General features: G+C 36.9%; 1 protein-coding gene across 6 annotated transcripts in view; it reads right to left on the bottom strand.

Moving 5' to 3' along the window:
- The window catches only part of FRMPD4 (FERM and PDZ domain containing 4), a 265,339-nt gene that overhangs the window by 163,040 nt on the left and 88,407 nt on the right, over nucleotides 1-13,892 (bottom strand). Inside the window, exon 1 of one of the 6 annotated variants that reach the window (XM_072135950.1) lies at nucleotides 3,025-3,718. The exons of the other annotated variants lie outside the window; for them this stretch is intronic. The gene's annotated coding sequence lies outside the window, so the exon portion shown is untranslated. Of the gene's footprint in view, nucleotides 1-3,024; nucleotides 3,719-13,892 lie in introns of those variants that run through there. 6 annotated transcript variants of the gene reach the window in all.

The raw sequence follows: 13,892 nt of genomic DNA, 5'->3' as shown, positions 1-13,892 counted from the left end.
GGAAGGGGTGATCTGCAGCAAAAAATTACAATTACATCTCTGCAAGTAATACCGTAGCTTGTGTAGGTACCCTATTAGTATTGGGGCTGGAAAACTCTTTGATGGAGGGGTTCCTCAATCACAATTTTTCTATGTGGCCCAGACTTTTCTGGTCCTGCCCCTGGCTATATAGGCTACAACTCTGCTGTAGATTAATATGGATTGCGTTGTACTATCTGTGATTAAGTAGCCTTGACTGAGCATTTTGCCTTTGTTCCTGTCCAATAGCATATTGACTTTAGTCTAAAAATACTATATCACATTCTGAGAGACTAGCTATGACAGGAATGCATTTGATAACTGTATAACTATGTTTGTGCCAACTCTAACACTGCTTGACAAAAAACATAGTATCAATGTAATATTCAACACGCTCACCTCAGAGGAAATGTTTATTATTATTTTTAATAATTCTTTTTTTATATAGCGCACACAGATTACGCAGCGCTGCACAAGCATATTAAATTGGTCCCTGTCCCCATGGGGCTCACAATCTAAACAACCTAACAGTATGTTTTGAAGTGTGGGAGGAAAACGGAGTACCCGGAGGAAACCCACGCAAACACAGAGAGAACATACAAACTCTTTGCAGATGTTGACCTGGGTGGGATTCGAACCCAGGACCCCAGTGCTGCAAGGCAGAAGTGCTACTCACTCAGCCACCGTGCCGCCCTATTACTATTGTGATTGTTAATGTGAAATCACCACTTGGTAACTGTTGGATGGTGGAAGAATCAATCTTTTGGCACACAACAGTACACTTCACAAATAAAATAAATATGATTTCATCGCATATATTTGGCATTATTACACATTACTTGACCATAGGAGGAGATTAGGTTGAGTACAATTCGTTCGAGGTGATAAAAAGTTGAAATAGTCACCTTTGTTTTAGAAAGTTTTAAATATTACACTCAATGTGAACCCATACACCAACTAATAGTAGATACAGTAAAATAAATGACATTTAATCTTGGGTATCAACTGTACTGAATTTATTGACATATACAGTATGCATCTTGGTTATTGTCATATGATCAGGAAATATTTTTATCCAATAAAAATAAAAAATGGAGAACCATTAAATGACAACAATAATGTAATGCCATAAATACTGAAACTGAAATATTCCTTAAACAAATATATATATATACACACACAAAGCCAGATAAGCTTATGTATACAGGGGTTGTCCAGTTTGTGCAAGTAAATGTTATGGTACATATTAAAAAGATTTTATAATGTGCTATATACTTTCTGTTTTTCAAGTGGAAATAAAGTCACCTGGGTTTAAAAACATTTCTTACACTCAACTTTATTTTATATTAGATTAAACTGACAGAAGGGATTGGTTTATACTTCTGTTTTTAGAATACCACTGGAAATGTATAATATAATTTTTTTACATATATAAAGTAATTAAGTCATTTAGTAACCCCAGTACAGTATTTTCACATACATGTTCTGAAACACTAAAACATTTATACTGTATAATACATGTGTATTAGAGAATAATTTACAGTGAAACCTCTTTGAGTTGGTTGCCAAATTTTGCAGAGAGAAAATAGTCTTTTAAAGGATTGTCTGCAAATAGGGGGGCAACATCCATGGATAATGATGGAAAAAGAATCACTAAATATAATAGTCTTTTAGGGATGGTAGGTTATCGTGTGGTTTATATACAGCTCAATCTTCAGTATCTACCAACTATATAATGCTTTATAGGTTTAAATTTACTGATTGCGTTTTTTAAAATCAATAACAAAGCTTTATTTTTTCATATAATATCGGGAGCTGATGCAAATACAAAAAAAATGAATTACTGCTAAAACCTCTACTTCAAGTACCATGATATTATCACAGCAACATATAATTATCAAAGTATTTATCCACTGAAGAAGTGGAATATTCATTCCAATATTTCAGCAGTCCACATTTTACCCAAGTCATTGTACATCTGCATTTCAGACCTGAAATTGTTAAAAACTGAACACTGCCAAAAGTGGTACAAGAATGAGGATTATGATTCAGCAGATTCTAGAGCCATTCACAACAGCATGAAGGTAATACACAGCTTGATTGATCTATAAAAAGCATATAGTGTCTATTATATTCTGTAACAAATGTTGCTTGCTACGTTACATATAGTGAAGGAGAGACTTATGAAAATTATGCAGTTGCTACATATGCCATACTACTACACCCTTACAAAGACTGCTCACATACACACTCACAATATACAAGCTACACCCATGGCACAGAATTAAATAACAGCTCAATGCCAAAACTTCATCATCACAAGCCTAAGATGTCTGTAGAGCTGCATTACATAATGTCTTGAGGGTATAAAGGAAATCATATTTCTGACAAACTGCTCTCATCAACTTATATGTCAAGTAGTCCATATTGTGCTAGTAAAGGAAATGTTCAGTCCTGCATAAGCAGCCAGTGAAAAGCTATTGAAATAATTTATCACTGAGATGTATAAGCCAGGACTATTCATCTTGTGCTTGTGAATGTCTAGATCCTACAGAACACAGGCAGAGGCAATGTATAAGGGTCCTGCTTAAAGTAAAAGCAATAACATCCCAAATAAACAGAGCATGGAGCAGACCTTAGCCATTTAACTCTTTCTTCATCACAAAATCTCTATGAGCAATAGATTTGCTACAATCTTATAGAAAATTAAAAAAATTGCATTGTATGTGCCATATAAGACTCTACATATTCATATTGATACATCTCTGGTGCAACTGTATATTAAGATAAGATTCCCTGATAAACATCCATACATTGAGGAAGAGTAATACCTACAGTTTCCATCCCAGAGACAACAATAACATTGTTTATTTACCTACTGGTGACCAAGTGTAAATGCTATTACTGTCACAATGACAAATTGCCTCCTCCTTTCCTTTAAAATATACACTGTCACAGTCTCTGACTACAGGGATGAAAGCACTTGCGAATAATTGTAAATCTTACCTTTCCTTTGCTTTTTGTACTGTGTCCCCCAAGAGTATAATGGTAAAGTGATGCCTGCAGCTCACAGGGAGAAGGGTAGCTGTGCCTGAACTCTGCAGCTCCCTTTGAATACATTGTGGATAAACATGTCAAGTTCACATTCAGGAATCTCCTCTGGCTCCCCTCTCTGATGCCGCTGTTGCTTCTCCCCATTCATACTAAATAAAATGGTTTGTGGACTGTGACAATGTCACAGCTTCTGTTTTCAGACTGGTTTATGAAATTCAATAGTCCAAATTAAGAGCTGCTGCTGAGCAATAGTGTCAGAGCGGAACTGGGAAAATATCACTTTGCAACAAAAATACTTCAGGTCCTATACACAAGGAAAGCGACAGACAACAGGTGAAAATTGTAAATCCAGGGATTCCGGCTCCATCTCCGGGTGGTATCCTGCGCTGCTGTTCTCTATCAGGTAGCTCATGCTATACTGCAGTCTGCAATTCAAGCATAAAACTAACTCTATATATATTTAAATTGAATTCGATAAAACCAAACAGAGAAAATATCTAAAGGGCTTAATCTCTTGGTCAGAGTCTGAAAATACCAAGGTTGCTCTGTATTTGCTTATTTTTTCCTTTGCTAAGATTCACTTTGAATGAGGAAGGCAAATGCACTGCCCATCCTCTCATGAGGACAGGATGCATTTATGTGAAACATGAGGAGAATGCCTAATGCTGAACCAGCCTAGGACTGCATTCCCAATGAGCTCTCATTACAGGCTGGCTGTAGAGTTACACCGCCTGATATTACCTTCCCCAATTACTCTGTCTCACACACTTTACAATGCACTCGGCAGCTAGATCATTAAAACAAAGAAACAGACATTACAGCGTTTCTATTCTTTCTAATTCCTAAGGACAAAATCTGTGTTGATCAAAAGTTCTATGAAGAAACAATGAATATAAAACCCCTGTTATTTTTTATAAGAATAACAGATACCAGCCCAAAAATGTGTGCAGCCCATGGAAAGGGCCCATGTGTTGGTCCTATCCGACAGACTGCACGCCTTGGACTGGATGGAAGTACTTGCATTATGCAGAAATATAAAACGTCCCGTCTGCTGCAAGAACTGCAGCACTGATACTGTAAGAACCGTTACAATGTCCATGCTGCAGTCCAGCTGTCAGACCGGAAATTCTTTTTACATGTGTAGATAGCCTAAACAACACTGAGTTATAACTGAGTTATCTGCACACGTAAAAAGAATGCCCTGTCTGACAGCTGGACTGCAGCATGGACATTGTAACGGTTCTTACAGTATCAGTGCTGCAGTTCTTGCAGCAGACGGGACGTTTTATATTTCTGCATAATGCAAGTACTTCCATCCAGTGAAGTGCAGATAGGACCAACATACGGGGCCCTTTCCATGGGCTGCACACATTTTTGGGCTGGTATCTGTTATTCTTATAAAAAATAACAGGGGTTTTATATTCACTGTTTCTTCATAGTTGTTTGTTACGCTGCATGTTGTTAAGGGATCAAAGTTTCCCCACTTGATATATTGCCCCCATTGTTTTTGATAAAAGTACTTTTTATCATGATTTGTATGCCAGTTTCTCCCCTAAGCTTTACCTCCCTAACAAGAAATGGCGCATAGAAAGGGGGGAGGACTTTTTCATGACTTTTACACCAGAAAAATGGCCCCATCCTGGCACAATAACTATAACCTGCTCCAGACTATATCCTGAGGCCAGCAATAGCGCAATTCTACACCAGGCAGGTAGCTGGCCTAGTGCTTTAAATATTGCCTCTTAGCATTAGCAATAGCCTCCAAGTATTTCTGGCACACAATGTGCAGCATGATGCGCCAGCTCCCAATACATTCCTACATATGTCTTTGCTGATATGGTCAACCTATATCAAATCATTAACTTACTTAATGAAGTTGTGTTACATAAGTTACTTACAAGGTGAGTCATTGTGTTTATAAAAAAGTCAAAAGTCATAGTAATCCTTCCGAGCAAAAACATTTAAAAATATGTGGATTCATTTAAAATATCAAGTGACAACCAAGGCTCTAAAATGAGAAATCTTGCAAATTCTATGTAAAACATGTAAACTACCTAATGTATTTTCTATATACAAGGGCTTTATCACAACAGTGAGACAGTTGTACATCGGCAAAAATGTGCACATGAGCAGTCCGCTTGTAATCCGTTTGTTGTGTGTGTTAATCTGCATCTGTTATTTACACGTCCATGATATTTTTTCATGTCCGCAAAAAAAATGGATGGCTTGCTATAATTAGAGGGCAAAACACCTGGTTCTCCAGCATCCTCTGACGAATGAAAAGGTCAGCATACATTTGTGTGTCATTCATATTATAAAACATATGGTAGTCTGTGATCCACAAACAAAAAACGCAGATACTGATGTGATTCACGTAAGTGTGAAACAGCCCTAATTGCTATGTAGAAGGCATTGTAAACACTGGGGCAAATTTATGAAACTGGTTGCCACAGGATTCTGTTGTAATCTGCACCAAAATGTCTCTTAGATACAAAAAAACATTTATGGAGAATTTATCAGTGCTTGTGTGCCAGTTTCCTTTGACCATATCCCCCCTTGCAAGTGGGCATGGTGGGGCATGAAAGAGGCTTGTCCAGTGGTGGCATGTGCCAACAAAGGGCATTCCTGCCCAATCCCACACACTACCTATAGCCTATGCCAGGAACTGGTGTAGAACATCCCAGTGGCACAACCCTAGTAGGATATATCGGGAGGCCAGTGACCCCTAATAAATCTGGTGGGTTGCCGGGGGTGGGGTTCACATCATACACATTTAATATTCCATTCAATGTAATGGGTAGCTGGATAAATAATTACAGCTGTGGTTACATTGATTATCAAACATAGTTGCACCATTTTCCGACTGCCACTTTTTTTTACATCTTTCACTCTGTGTTCAAAATAACATAACCCCTTTATTCTTTGGGTTTGGACAATCATGGACATATTAAGTATACATTGTTTTAAATATGTTTCAATAACTAAAAAACATGAAATCTATGAAAAAATTCTGTATTGATATACTCCTGTTATTAACCCTAAACCTTCTACAGGAATCTGGTTTATAATTCAAGAAACAACCTGATCTTTTATTGCTCATGTACACAGGCGAATGAGTCTGAAGTTACCCTTGACCCTGTGGAAGAGGCCGAGTGAGATGCAGTGCCTTTAAAAGACAGTCAGAGCTTGTGCACGCAGCTGTAGGACCCAGTGGGTATTGGTCAGCACTAAATTTCTTCGCTTGAATTATGGAACAGACTACTACTCCCCCTTATAAGTGGTTCATTCATTACATCACATCATCATATGATCAAGAATAAGAGCTAATGAACAGGAAAGAGGGCATGTACTGGTGCCTGAAATTCCTTCAGAAAACACTGGGGTCAGTGTATTGACAGACTAGAGCTTTGTTCCAACCTCTTACAAGTAATTCTTGAGCTGTATTTGTACAATAGATTTGAAATCTACACATGTCTCGGACTGGCGTAGATATCATCGTAGCTTCCTTCTAGGGTCCTGGGCTGCCTGGGACTGCAAGAGGCCTTGAGTCCTGTCTGGCCCAGGGGGGATGGCAAGGGTGCCCATATAGAGGGCTCTGAGTGCCACCTCTGGCAAATGTGCCATAGGTTCACCACCACTGATCTATAACATGTGTCATTTTTCTGGTTCATGTTATTATTAATATGGATGGTCCTTTTTGGCACGGAAATTGTGACTTTTGTTGCATTGCACTTCAGAAAAATGGCAACAAAGGCATGCTACATTAGTCCCACAGTGCTGTATACCACTTCCCTTTAAGAAGAATAGTGCTACAAGGATACTGCAGAAAAAAAATATCCAAAATTATGTTAATATTTCTTTGCCTAGCATAAGAATGTACACATTATTAGGCTTCAGCAGAAAATATCTACGAAGCTCTGCAACAATTTATCACTTTACAAAGTCTCCAATTTGTCACATGTCAGAAGTCTTCTAAAATATGCACTGTACAGTATCACTTTACATTCAACTGATTTATTATGGGAGACTCTGTCAGAAAGCAATATTTTCGCATCATTCTACAAAAACTCCACTTGCAAAGTAGTTTATCACAGTTTACAAAGTAAATGTAAACTTGAGACATCCCAGAAAAGGAAGGGGTAATGGCAATTGTGCCAGTGGCTGTAAAAATATTATAATGTAGCTCAAAAACCTTATTTAGGTGTAGATTTAATTAAAAAGTTCCTGACTTGTCATTTTTTCACAATGCATTTGTTGCTTAAGTGCAGACTTAAAGGGAACCTGTTATCAAAAGCCGTTTTTCTGCCCCCCCCCCTTGTCCCCATAGAGAATAGTGTACACCTGGATAAACTGGCTTTCCCCCCAAAAAAAAGATAAGTTAGATCAAAGTTTCAAATGTCCCCCATATCTCTTCACACTTTCGCAGCCCCCCTCAGGATGTCATACATGTCTTCCCCACTCCTTACTAGCCACTTTTATGGGTCTAGGGATACAGCTCTGCAGAAAGGTTAAGATCTAACTTTTATTTTTTTTTAGAAAAATGCAATGTGTACACTATTCTCTATGCGGACATGGGGAGCCAGAAAAAGGGCACATGATGACTGGTTCCCTTTAGCCACTCATCATTAAATACATAAAATATTGAAGAAAAGGTGTAATAAAATGCATTTCCTATGATAATTAGTATATGCCTATGGAAACAAGCATAACCTGTAGAGCATATTTGAGTACTAATCTTGACCAGTCATAATTGCAGATGTTATGTTCTGGTACTCCAAATACACAGCTTTGTTGTTGGAGAAAGGTCATACTATTTTGTTATATAGGAATCTAAAGTTCCTTAAACCTTTTATAAGTGTGGTACAAGATAGTAACTGCCTGCAGATAGAACATCTACTACCTACATGACTCCTGATTACTTACGAAGAACAAACCTAGGTAGGTTTGGTCATATAAAATATATATATAAGAGCTTTTTAATCTATTCAAAGAGTGAACAGGATTCTGTTGAAACAGAAAATGCACCTATAAGTCCTATAAGTCATAGAAAAAGCACAAGACAGATTGTGCCTATTCATCAGCATGTATATCATAGTCAGCATATAAACTCCATCCCAATGTTGTGAGTGGTACAGCACCAATTGGCAATAAGATGCTGTAAGCTTTAGTGACAGCATAATACAACGGGCTAGGCAACTTTGCATTTCTAGGTTACAGCTACTGAATGCAATATTACAGTACCACAAATACAGTAATGACTTTGGATATTACCTTATATTGGAATTAAAACAAAATTCCCTTTAGAATTCCAAAGACGTTCATCCATAGCTGAAAGCATTTCAGGATGATTAAAATCTCCAAACAACTCTATAATCTAATAAATTTATAAAAGAAAGTCAGATACAACAAGGTTGCAATATTGAGGGCATTTAATTTTTAATTTATATATCATACACAGATTACACAGCGCTGCACAGAGTTTGCCAAATCAGTCCCTGTCCCCAATGGGGCTAACCTAATCAAACTACCAGTATGTTTTTGGAGTGTGGGAGGGAACCGGAGGACCCGGAGGAAACCCACGCAGACACGGAGAGACCACACAAGCTCCTTGCAGATGTTGACCCTGGGACTAGAACCCAGGTCCCGAGTGCTGCAAGGCTAACCACTAAGCCACCGTGCTGGCCCTTAATTATGAAATTACACACATCATATATATTAGATTATCGTATTGCTTTGAAAATTTCAACATCTCGAATCACTAAAGACTGAAAAATATCCAACCTGTAAACACTCATGTATAATGTGTAACATGGCAACATATAAGAGGCCTTTATGGTTATAGCTGAAAATTTCATGTATTGTATTGTATTGTTTGTCTAAACTACAAATTCAAAATTGTAAAATGTAATAGACTGCCAACAACATTTGCATGGATTATCGGTGCTAGATAATGGGTCATGGAGTTCAATGCAGTTAAATTTTTTGGGAAAAAATTAGGTTATTTTACTGTGTATGACACATGTTATATGGACTACATAGTGTGCAAAACATATCATAATTTAGAATTTTACCACAGAAAAAAAAATGGTTTTGAAAGTTTTTGAGACAAATGTTACCAATAACATTATAATAATACAGCAAAATGTGGTCAATGTGTCCCTAAATTTAAAAATGAATTTAAAATAGATCTAGAATTTTAGAAATTAACTCATTTACTCAAATGGAATATTAGAAATGAACTAATTTACTGTTAAGTCTATTAAATGATCATTTTAAGTCTTCCTCCTATGAAAGCCATAAAAAAAAACAAAAATACAGTAGTAAATTCTGCTGCACAGCATATTGTCAGCACGCTACATTAGAGAGGCAAATCATTAAGTCAGTATGTATGAACTAGTAGTGTGGGTGGTGGGAGGGTTCCAGACATCTGTAATCTCCCAACTTCCCTACACTGGAGAAAAGAGAAAATCTGGATGACAATTTAAATACTAGAATTATGGTAAAAGTCAATGCATTTTATTGTAGCCTTAAAACTATGTTCATGCAGTTGTTATGATAAACAAAGGCAATTGGCATTTGGTACTTAGCCATGTAGTAGTTGTGGTTTGTATTTAACCCTTCTTAAGATGACTAATGAAACATATTGTGTTTACAATTTTTCAGATTTTAGAATTTGGAATTAATTATTTAAGCATTTTAGCCCTTTAAGGGTTATACCCACCATTTACATTTAATCCATCTGCCATATACATAGCTTTCTTCAATGAAATGTTACTTAAAATAATTTACCTGTGTGAAGATAATTTCCAATAAATGTAGCTATGTTGTCTATTAGAAACAAGATAGCTGTCCTTGGATGTGATTACTACTTCACTGGGGCCACGCATGTATTATTTGGGAGCCCGACCACTTGGATTTAGGGTTCTTCACCACAGGATGGCTGTGGGACATGCTGTAACTCCTAGCCATTTCATGTGCAAAACAATTTATTTATGTGTGTAATCACTGCTGAAGAGGTGGTCATATCTAAGGACAAATATCTTGTTTCTAAGGGACTATTTGACTCCATTTATGGGGAATTATCTTCACACGGGTTCATTTTAATAACATCCAATTGAAGAAATGGCTATCTATGGTAGATATGGGAGAATACCCATTTAATAAAGAATTAATTTCAATATGTTCTGCTCTTTTATCATATATGTCATGTTACAAACCCTATTCAAATGTTTGGAAAATGTCCACTCAACGTGAACATATAAGGCCGTAGAAAATACTATGGCTTTTTGTAGCAATCATACATTTAATGTTAATTACTGGATCAGATACCTTATTGAAAGATTACCAGAAAAATGTTTATTCCAAAGAAAGTAAGTGAAAATTTTTTCTAAACTTTAAGCAGAGAATCAAATCCTGGCATTGGCATGAAGGCATAATATAGTAATTTCCATGTGCTATAAAACTGGTGTAGCATCAGCAAAGGGAATTCAGCTTCATGTGCATGAGATGAGAGGTGCATTCACCTACTTATTAATCATTTCAGCAAACTGCTTGTACTTGATGGTTGTGTGTAGGAGCTGTGATTCACCATTTGACACTGCTGCCTAATGTTAATGAGCATTCTGCTTTCTTTACAACAGAACAAGTGGGTGTGCTTAGTTCTTTGTTCTTAAACTGAACACTTGTCAAAATAACAATTTTAGCTGTGCATGGAAATGTCTTGTAATAATCCAGTATTCCCAGACAACACAGTATGTTTTTTATTTTTCCATGTAAAGATCTGTGTGAGGGCTTGTTTTCTGTGTAACAAATTGCACTTCATAGCAAAGTATTTAATATTCCATGCCGTGTACTGGGAAGGGGGAAAAAATTCCAATTGCAGTGAAATTGGTAAAAAAATGAATTTGCACCATTTTTTGTGGGCCTGGATTTTACGGTTGTCACTGTGCGCCCCAAATGACATGTCTACTTTATTCTTTGGGTAGATACGATCATGGAGATTTTTCATACTTCATTGTATATAGCTGTTGAGATGACATTTTCAATGCTACCATTTTGAGGACTGTATGGACTTTTGATCACTTTTTATAAAATGTTTTATATTCAGCAAAATGGCAAAAACATGCCATTTTCAACTGTGGGCGCTAATTTCTGTTACAGAGTTAATCGCTGGAAAAAAATCGTTATTATATTTTGATAGATCAGACATTTTGGGATGCGCCGATACCTAATGTGTTTATATTCATCTTTATATTTATATCTGTTCTAGGAAAAGGGGGATGATTTTAATTTTTTTTAATTTATTTATTTTCTTAAATTTTTTTATACTTTTACTGCTTCTCAGACTCTCTAGGGTACTTTAACCCTAGGTTTTCTGATTGATACTACCATGTACTGCCATATTACAGTATGGCAGTATATGGGAATTTTCCTCAACATTCATTACAATGTGCAAATCACACATTGTAATGAAATAGCTACTTTCAGATACAAGTCATTGTATAACCCAAGGCTGTCATGTGACCAGATCGTCGCTCCCCAATGGCGTCACTTGGAGAGACGATCTTCACCAAGATGGAAGCGCCCAAGCTCTGCCGGCGGAGATCTCAATTTAAACACTCAGGATCCATGCTATCATTAATCGCGGGTGTTACTGGTGGGTGTTTGCTGCAATATGCAGCCTGTGAGCCCTCTCCAAACTTTGCCAGACAACGTTAAGGGGTTAAATATTTGATGACATAATATTATAAATCCAAATTAAAAATAAGTTTTAATAGTTTCAGTAAATTTCAACTCTTTGAAATCAAAATGATTTCCACAAAATTTGCAGTTTTAGCTTATTAAATTAAAATATATTTAGTTATGGCAATGCTTTGACCACACACTGATTATCATAAGGAGGATGTTGGAACCTGGGACCAAAGTGCACAGAGAGCCTACAACTGGAGCAAAGCACTGCATTTTACCTTCAAGGCAGGATGAGACATGATAGTAGATTACAGGTTTAGACAGCTTCATTCTGTTGCACAATTCTCAGTTGGTGAGCTTCATAAAAGTCTTGTCCTGAAGATAAACCATGATGAATTTCTTCATCTATTTTACCCTCTTTTACTTTCTTGGTACCCTCACCAGCATCATTTTAAAGCTGTATTCCCACAAAGACAAAATTCTTAAAGGGAACCTTTTACCAAATTTTTCACAAATACAGATAGTGATAGTTTCCCATAGAGCCCTAATAACTAAATGTCAACCTTCTTTTAGCTAAAAATGGTTTCCCTCACATCCCTATAAACTCAACTTTGTTATCTGGCATCAGCGGTGAGTGAGAGGGGGCTTTTCCTGCTCATTGGAGTTCATCGGCTTCTCCCCATGCCTCATACCTCTTTGTCATCAATCAGCACTTCATGTCATGTTACCAGGGTGATGTCATCTAAGGTTCTTTTCCCACATTTTACCAACATTTTCAAAATCTAGCCCATAAAATCAGAGAATGCCTCCATGGACTTCTATTCCTTCTCATGTCACACTGGGATTTCATGTGATTTGAAAATGTTAATGATTAAAGGGCCTTATATGAGATCAATCTGGTCACATGAAATGAAGTGATGAATTAAAAGAAGGTGGGACAAATCCGCTTGACTCAGCGAGCAGGAGACACCCCCTCTGACTCGCTGCTGATGCTGATGCAAGTTTTAGCTAAAATAAGTGTGGCATTTAGTTAATAGTGCTCTATAGCAACCTGTTACTAGCTGTATTAGTAAAAAATATGGTTCCCTTTAGGTATACAAAATGGCAAAATAACACATTCTCTAATTCGATGTTATTAACAAAATAAAGCGTTTCACAGATAATTCTAAAAAGATCTCTGTTGTATTTTTTGGTTGTTATTGTATAAGACCATAAACGGAGTCTTCCTGTCTGCTCAGAATCATCTTAAATGGATGCAGATCTCTTGTATTCAGGCACAATGGGGAGGGAAAGGAGGCACTTCCTATCCAGCAGCAGGTAGAGGAGACAAGCTCTTAAGATATCTTATCTCAAGATAAGTCTCTTACTCCAATGAGGGAGGGAGCATAGCAGTTCTAAGTGTCTGTTGGGTAAGGTGAGATAGTAGAGCTGAAGTGTGTCATTGTGCCTAATATTGATCTTATGACTCTGATCTGTCTTATCTCTTTTTTTTCATGTGTCTGAAGCTAAATGATAGGGTAGCTAAACCCTGTACCATGATAATCTAAGCACACTGTTAGCATAAAGCATCTCATGCACGAGCATAGCAGAGAGGAATCGGGAAGCGTCTGCTCAGCTAGTTCATGGACACAAAAGCTGAATCTTACAGTAAGCAGCTAATGCAGTGATAGGAGCAAAAGCATAAATAAAACTGTGTAAATTGCACAGTAAGGGGTTAAAAGTTATCTTTATCATGTTAGGGCCACTTGGCGAGAACTTTCTTTCATGGGCAAACCCCTTTAATGACATACATTTGAAAATAATAGAGTCTTGTACAACAACTTGTACACATTTCTAGGATTTAGATATTGATATAGGTTGTAATTGTCAGAAATTAAAGGAATGCCGTGGTTTGATGGTGCTGTTAGCTTCCTAGCAAGAGCATTTGTACACAATAAGCAGCTAGAATGACTAGTGCATATGTTTTACAAAACATAAGAAAGAATTAAATAAATTCATTTAGAAGGAATCTAAGCAAACTGTGTTTTATTTTGCCTATCAATTACTGCAGTGGACATCTTAGGTGATCAGATTACTTTCTGTATGTTCTATTTAGCTGAGACGTTAGCATATGAAGAATAGCTATTTCTCTG

This window comes from Engystomops pustulosus, chromosome 2, assembly GCF_040894005.1.
Source record: "Engystomops pustulosus chromosome 2, aEngPut4.maternal, whole genome shotgun sequence".
Taxonomy (NCBI): Eukaryota; Metazoa; Chordata; class Amphibia; order Anura; family Leptodactylidae; genus Engystomops; species Engystomops pustulosus.
The sequence above is the reverse complement of the archived record's forward strand: the minus strand, read 5'-3'. Positions and strand labels throughout refer to the sequence as shown.